Source organism: Eutrigla gurnardus, assembly GCF_963514095.1.
Source record: "Eutrigla gurnardus genome assembly, chromosome: 3".
In the NCBI taxonomy this organism is placed as follows: domain Eukaryota; kingdom Metazoa; phylum Chordata; class Actinopteri; order Perciformes; family Triglidae; genus Eutrigla; species Eutrigla gurnardus.
In genome coordinates this window covers 19614678-19623072 of record NC_139917.1, presented here as the reverse complement: position 1 = coordinate 19623072, position 8395 = coordinate 19614678, and positions in this window count along the sequence as shown.

Sequence of the window (8395 nt, the reverse complement as noted above, 5' to 3'; positions counted from 1 at the left end):
TCTGTTTTGGTACTGTTGGATCTAAGAGCAGCTTGTGACACATAGACTGCAGTGTCCTAATCGATAGGCTTAGGCGGCGGGTATTTCTCCGTCGGCCTGCAGTGGTTCTCCACCTACTGTACCTCTCTGATAGGAGTTTCTCAGTTGCCGTTGACAACCGTGTCTCTTTATTTGAAACTGCATCGTGGCGAGCCCCAAGGTTCTGTCCTTGATCTGATTTCTTTTGCCTTGTATTTGCTTATCCTTGCACTGCTACGCAGGTGATCGTCAGTGACACAGTTAATTGAGCCTCAAAATGTAAACTTGTCTGTTTTAAATAACTTTCTTAAGGCTTTAAAAATATTCTATGGCAAATCATTTTTGTCGTCGAGATAGGGAACGTCTTCGTTGTGTTTCTTTTTCTGTGAATGCTCCCTTCAAAATGCAAACCCACTTTGGACCAGGCTCTGACTCTGGGCCATTATGTCAAGCATTTGACTGGTTCTGGAAACATTGTAAACTCATGCCCGTTGTCTCTTAAATGGTGATAGAACTGATGCTTTACACTTTTATCTGATGCCGTCTGGACGTAAATGTAAACTCCTTGTGCTTAGGGATGGGAATTGTTTTAAAAAAGTTACCATATCATTACCCTTACAGTGAGAACAAAGTCAATAGAGTACTTTGTGTGTCGCATTAAATCCTTCAATTTAAAATTGGTTTCAAACAAGTCCACGTGAGTCCCCATACAGAAGAGGCTCGATGGCTCCAAAAACACAAGGCTTTGATCCAGGAGACTGCTGTTTGTTCTTGTTAAAAAGAGTTTCCCATGAAATGTAATTGAGGGTGCAGTTTAGTTGTTTGGTAGGTAATTTTGAGGGAGACAGGGTTGGCCTCAGCAAAGCAGGTGGCCCAAAATGCTGCTGCTAAGATTTTGATTTCTCTTCCTCGGCTCCCCATCAAATTCAAAATCCAATTCAAAGTTGTTGTGACCGCAGAAAAAATACTTCTTGAATTCCTCCATCACACAGGCTTCAGTTGAAGTAAAGAGTGATGGCGCATTAACAGAGTTTGCTGCTTTGTCCTCTGGCAGACTTGTTCAATTTCGACCTGCAAAACAAATAATAGAAGCAATGAAGCATTATTATTCCTGTGATGCGCCATCATCCTTCTTTTTTTACAATGTACTATTAGACTACAAGCTGCATCATTGCTTTTATAGACTGTTTACAATTCATTATCGCTCTGCTCATTAATTCTTCATTACTTACATCAGACAGGACATATCACATCCTTTTTTGGGGGGTGCAGGGCGAATGTGACTCACATTTTCTCTTATAGCTTTTTTCTCTTTGGACTAAAAAGTTGTGGCTATCAATGAATGAAGAAGGCAGGGAAAGTGAATTAAGTTCTCATCCCGATTGAACTTCCACTAGTTCCAGTGCTTCATCTTTCACTGTGATGTAGTAAATATGTTTACGTTTGATGAGGACTGGGAAATGATTCTGACACATTGTCACAATATGATTTGTTGCTATTTCTCTCATATCTTACAAGCTGGGCATTGGGCGATGAAACCATTTAGTTCTGCCCCGTCTGTCCCTTTTTTACGGCCGTGCATCTCTATTACTTTTCTGTAATATCTTCCAAGCTGTGAAGGTGAAGGGATCCGTTGCGTTTCGGGGTATACATGTGAGTGTGTATGCGTGTGCTTTGCTGGATATGCATGTTTGTGCACTGTTGTCCACTAACCTTGCCTTTATCCCAATCTCACAGGAAACATTCTTTATTCAATAAAAAAAAAAATCAAAGCAGTCTAATCTTTTAGTTTCTTTTTTAAGTTTTGAAAATACTCCCTATCTGCAGCCTGTCTGCTTCTAAGCCCTTTAAGTCTGCGCCGTGGACAGGCAGTTGATTTGAATACTGGCTTTGCCTTTGTGGTGTCAGTGTGGTTTTTCAGCTGGAGCGTTGACATTTCAGCCTCTCTGCCCGATCATGCCTACTGCCCTCCACAGTGAATAATGGATTGTGTATAGATGTGTATGTACATGTGTGCGCGCATGCACAAAAATGCGAGAGAGAGGCAAGTGTTGAACAGCTTATCTCAAAGCATATTTCCATCTATTGTGTGTGTGTGTGTGTGTGTGTGTGTGTGTGTGTGTGTGTGTGTGTGTGTGTGTGTGTGTGTGTGTGTGTCACCTTCAACAGTATGTTTTCACATGTTCGGACTTCGTATGTGTGTCAAATACATTTCCCATCATGTCAAATGCCAACACATGGTCAGTGACCCTAAGCTTCAAACTATGGCGCGTTTCGTTGGGACGACTCACATGACTAAAGACTCATGTGACTAATTAGTGACGTTTGCCCTTAGTTTCACAGGGGTTGGACAGTGGTCTCCTATATGCAAGTTCTATGTTTGCTTGATCCAGGTCTGTGTAGCACCAGAAATCAGAGACAGGCAGTCAGCGATTAGCTGGTGAAAAAAAGGCTAAGACCAAGCAGCTAGAGAGCCAGATATTTCCCTCCCAAGAGTTAGTGTACACCAATACTAAAAGGATAATGAGTACTGGACATACATTCTTCAAGTGGCCCGAAATATGGCTCCATATTAATGTTTATGTTTTGGAGGCGTTATACCTGTGCTTCCCTCTTCTGTGCAGTCTTTCTGCCTACTACTACTTCTGTGGCACTCAACAAGGTCTCATTTTGCTTTCATCTTGTATGGAGGGTATCCCTCCACATACAATGAAAAATGACTTCCTGACGCCAGCCTGCTGCTGTCGATGCAGGAGATGTGCATGATGTGTTTAAATTAATTGCAATGTCTCATAGTGAAATGAAGATTATACAATAACACAAATGCATAATGCATGCAAATGTCTGGGTCTCTCTCTCTCTCTCTCTCTTTCACACACACACACACAGTCTGATGATTCTGCACACACAAACAGATACACACACAAACACTTTGTTGCAGCTCAAGCAGACAGGAAGCCTTTTATGCCCAAACGACAGATAGATTATTTAAAAAAAGACTCAAAACAAATTCATAGTTGCTAAGAATTGATACATATTGATTATAAATAGAAATGGGCTATAATTGATCAAATATAATAAAAACACATTGCTTAGAAGCTTCACTCTTTCCATGAAAGAACCGTTCGCTCTCCCTCCCCCTCTCTTTTGATTTCTCTAATTACATGCATTACACAGCCCATATAGCCTCGCTGTCAGTGAGCCAGAGGTAAAGCCATAGTTAGGAAGATTATTTCCCTGTTGCATAATAGCATTTATCTTTCTGTGAATATATTACAGCTTTCGTAAAGAATGTGGCGTTACTTTCTATGTTCCTCTTTTGCCGCGATACACAGAGTGAGTGTGTGTGTGTGTGTGTGTGTGTGTGTGTGTGTGTGTGTGTGTGTGTGTGTGTGTGTGTGTGTGTGTGTGTGTGTCTGTGTGTGAGAGAGAGAGAAAGTTGGAGAAATGTGGCTTTTCAATTTTCAGGGCCGTTAAGGCACGGACCAGATGTGTCTCCTTGTAAAGTGAAGCGGAACACTAGCTGTGAATCAGACAGATGCATTAATTCAAAGTTTCAAGATGGTTGGATGGTCTGTGATAGATTCATTACCTGAACATCATTTTTAGGATTTCAATTCCCTTTTCACGGAATCACGTGTCGTATCAAAAAGAGATGGTGTTTGACGGGAATTGCAATCAGAGTCCTTCCTGACGAATGTGGTTTATTAGCGTTACATCTTGTTATTTCACATCTGCTGCCTTCTATGTCAACTTGAGCAGATCTATGTCAAAGGTGCCCTGTGGAGTTCTCTTGTAAACAAACACGGCATGTGCACATTACACTGACGAGTGTGTTTAATATATGCCCTATTTCATTTCCTTCTTTAACATTTGCGAAGCCAAAAAACACATTTTAACGTTGACACGCGGCCATATCGGTTCGACTGTATCATTAACAGTCTGAAGAACTGTTATTGTCAGCCTCGGAGTTGTAATTCAGAGCCGGAGGAAGTGTTGATGCGATGTCTCGCACGTGAAAATAACTGCGGAAAAGTTCATTAACGTGCGACAAAACAACCTCCATTGCTGGTGGTTTCTCCTAATAAAAATGAATGCAATTTCTTCACTTAAAAGCAGATGTACACAGTTCGATTGCATCTTGAAAGTGTTTATTGCATCTTCACCGCTGCAAATACATAACACAGCAAAGAGCGAATTCCGGCTGCATAAACGATGTGCTAGCAGTGGGGGTACATAGTATAAACAAGTAAGAGTTGGAAAAACAAGTGGTTTTCCTGTACTTCCCATTTTATTGACCTTGCTCAGATGCATCAAAAAAGTATGCATTGTTTACATCCAAAGTTGCTTGCTTGCAGTCTTCACTGCCTAGTTGGTGAAATACCACCAACAACTGTTAATCGGGAGAACAGCAGGAAACCATGGATTTGAATTGCGTCACCTTTTTGCTTGCACACTTGTGAAAACATTGCCTAAGTCATCAAAAACTCTGTTAATTATGTTTAACTTGCCGTGCAACTATGAGTAAGCTTGATTTTACATTTAAGTCAAATAGATGGTATTTTAAGTGAGCGTGTCGGGCCACATCGCATATCCTCAACGTCAGAAAGAGCTGAAGTGCAACTCTTTTTGAATAATGTAATTATGAAAGCTGGAAGCTTTTAAGGCCACTTTTGGATTGTAGATGAAGGCAGTGGTAAGGGGGAAATAACCCTGTTACACACAGACACACACAGGCCCATATTTTAGATGTGGGGATTGTTTGCTAGATTATTGCTCGTCTGATCCTTAATGGTGTAGTAATGGCCCATCTGCTGCCTTATAAACTCCATGAGTTCTCTGAACCACCGCCACTGTGGATGTTTTCATTGGTCCCTCGGCCACTCTTTCACTTTCTCTTTCATTACACCCATTCTCTCTTCGTGTTTCTCTCATTTATTGACAGTCACACATCCGCTTGCATGTGGAGACACAGCTATTGCAGCGCCACACGTCTTTATGTGTGTGCTTATAAGTGTCCAGATATGTCTGCGTGTGGATGTCAGCATTGTGTCTGGCAGAAGAGTATTAAACAGCTAAGTTTCATGGTCTTGTCACAATGACTGTGTCAGTTACTGGTCAGTGGAAAAAGAAACTATGGATCCAACGAGAAACACAAACACAACCATTAAAAAAACATAAAACACTCGAATTTTGCTTCCATATTTGTTTTATTCCTCCAACATTTTAACCAAAATGACCACTCCACTGTAACGGGCTGCTCCATGTCTTTGGCTCTGCCTTCCCATCTGACCACATGTATGTGATTTCATATTTAACAAGTAATTTCATCTCTTTTACTCATTAGAGAGAGAGAGAGAGAGAGAGAGAGAGAGAGAGAGAGAGAGAGTTAATCCTCTGTGCACTGTAAGCATGCTGGCAATAGGAGAATTGTTTTCACAGCAGGTAGTTTGGAAAATAATAGTTTGTTCCCAGCTCTGAAAGCATTATTGCCTTTTGGTCTTAAGCTCGGGGTAAATAGGTTGTTAATGGCAACAGACAAACTAACAGCCAGAACCTGGGAGAGATACATTAATAACCCTTTGCACCATGCAGTTAAATGTGTCTGTTCATACCATTTCTTATATTAAGTTTGCGGTGACCAATTAGTATGCATGAGCATCTGAATGTAATTTGAAGATTAGCTAAGAGGTTTATATTTGGCCATCATAATTTTAGTGACATTAAGTATATATTGTATATGCACCTTCCTGTTTTATTCACCCTGTATTTCTCAATGTTTTTCTAATTAAAGTTCTGTTTGAACAAGTAAATATTTTACTTATACAATTGGGAATATGGATATTAGAGTGATAAACTTTCATACACTGATGGCAGCCTCTGTGTGTGGATGTGTGAATGTAGACATGTAGTGTAAAAACTATATAGTGCTATATACTGTAAATGCAGGTATATTTACCAATACTTGATGAGATAGTTCACTCAAAACCACATTGTGAACCTCAAGCGATAGCAGCATTCATCCTCCTCCTCACAAATTGCCCATAAAAAATAATCATGGCAATCCATTAAATTGTTGCTGAGATGTTTCATTGTGGAATGAAGTGGTGGAACTGTAGTGTGGCTAAAAGCACTTTAACCCACAGAAACTTGTAGTTATTCTCTGATGTGTATTGTATTCCAGGATTATTTTGAAGAGAAACATTTGTGATGCATCTTTGTTGTTTCCACTGTCTTTCACCCTGCCTGGTTTTCTTCCACTTCACTCTCTCCTAAATGACTTCCAGCGAGCCCTGGGGAGCCTGTCTGGACCCGTATCCAGCTGGGTTTTTACATGCAGGTTCAGGGAACAATAATACTAGCAACAGTAAGAGAAAGCAAGTGAGCATTCAGAAAAGCAAGAGGTGCACTGTGAGGTCCTTTCTCCTTTGGCCTGACACCTAATCCTGACATTTACTTCATGTTCTTGAACTTTCTTCCTCTAGTAAATGTTTCTATTTAAGGTCACATTTTCAATGTGTAGTTGAATTTCTTCCTCCTGGCAACATTATTTAAATATTTTTGCTGATATTTCTACCACCAATTACCATGTGTCCTGGAAGGGTTTTTATGTCGCTGACTTCATATCATCCATCCACACAACATTCTTGTATATCTGAGTATTTTAGTGTGGATGTTTTCCTTTAATAGATCACACCCAGAGTACATAAAGCACATTCCCCTCGTGGATGTGGATGTGTTTGTGGCCACAATAACGGGTCTGTTGTTGTACATGGAGTGCTGTCAGTCTGTGCCTCTCATTCCTGGCTCCCATGGAGAAGCTCTGAGAGTGACATGGAACATTAACAACTCTGTTGCAGTGTTGTTCCCACACATCCCTCAGCAGTGTGAAAGCAGATGGATAGCTCCTCATGGGAAGAGTGCGGCATCGTTGCCGTTTCTCGCTCCTGCACCCCGTGAGCAGTAGATGTTATCCAACCTTGCAAAGTAAATTAACAATAAATGGGCTACTCCTCTGTGAACCATTTGCATTGTACCAAAAGAAAAGCCCTCCATGACGTGTGTGGGCAGCAAATCCTGGTCGGGTGTATTCCTCCTCAGTGAGACAATCAATGCAAATGTGTGGAAAAGATTATAAAGTAACACTTGGGAGGTATTGATTTGCTGAATGGGCTTCTCCGTGCCCTCCTGTCTTGGTTCGGTCCTCTGCGACCACTGCTCTTTTATCAATTCCTCCTACAAATGGAGGGACTGGGCGTGCCCTCTGCACTACGTCTTCCTAGAACCCGCCAATAAACCTCTCATCTGAAATAGGTTTAAAGGGCCATAAGGGAATTAGGACGTTTATCATTTATCAAACTGTCTTTGCAACCAGGGGACTGCAACTGGCAGTTTTATGGCACTGCTTGCAGTAGCATATAACTGACACAGACAGATTGTCACAGTATGGATGAGTAAATAAGTCAGAGATCCAGCCATCCATCATGTCCTTTGAAGTTAAAGCTAAAACCAGTGATTATTTAGTTATTGATACATACCTTTTTTCATTCTTTTTACATCTGGCCAGCAATCAATAAATCAAATGATCTGACAAAAAAAATAAAAAATAAATCTGTATTAACTGTATAAAACCTTTGGGTCGAATGGCTAATGCCTGCCTACCTCTGTGCACCCACTCACATACTCAGCCCATGTAATTAATCAATGCGTGTCACCCAAGTCTTTCACAAGCTCCTAGCTTGACAGCTGTGAGTACTAACAATGTTCATTTGTTCACATATACATAATAGGCCTTTCAGGGACTGAGACCTGCTGCTGGCTCCATGCACACATGAAGTGTATGAAAATAATGTAGTCAAACAGCTCATCTCTGAGTGTTTGTGATGCTCAGAAAAATGGAGTCATCATTTTACAGCCATCCCTTGTGTGATTGTGTACGGAAAAGTACTTTTGAGCCGGTGGGTCATGTGACTTGTAAGTCTGTCTGTGGTCACTACACCAAAATTGCATAAATTATCAATAATCTAAGCCTATCTATCTAATAATCTTCAGGTCAGACACTTCTGACCTAACTTCACCCTGGTTGATCAAGCCTGAAGCCCCCAGGACCAACACTGGGCGGTGAGGACATTTTAGCGTAGTAGTTTTAGCTCAGGAGGAAGAGCGTTTGGCTGGCAACCGCAAGATTGCCGGTTCGATCTCCGGCTCCTCCTAGCTGAGTGCCTGGTGTCCCTGAGCAAGACACCTCACCCCAATTGCTCCTGACGAGCTGGCTGTCACCCTGTGTGGTTGACTCCGCCGTCGGTGTGTGAATGTGTGAGTGAACGGGTGAATGTCAGTCATTAATGTAAAGGGCTTTGGAGAAAAGCGCTATATA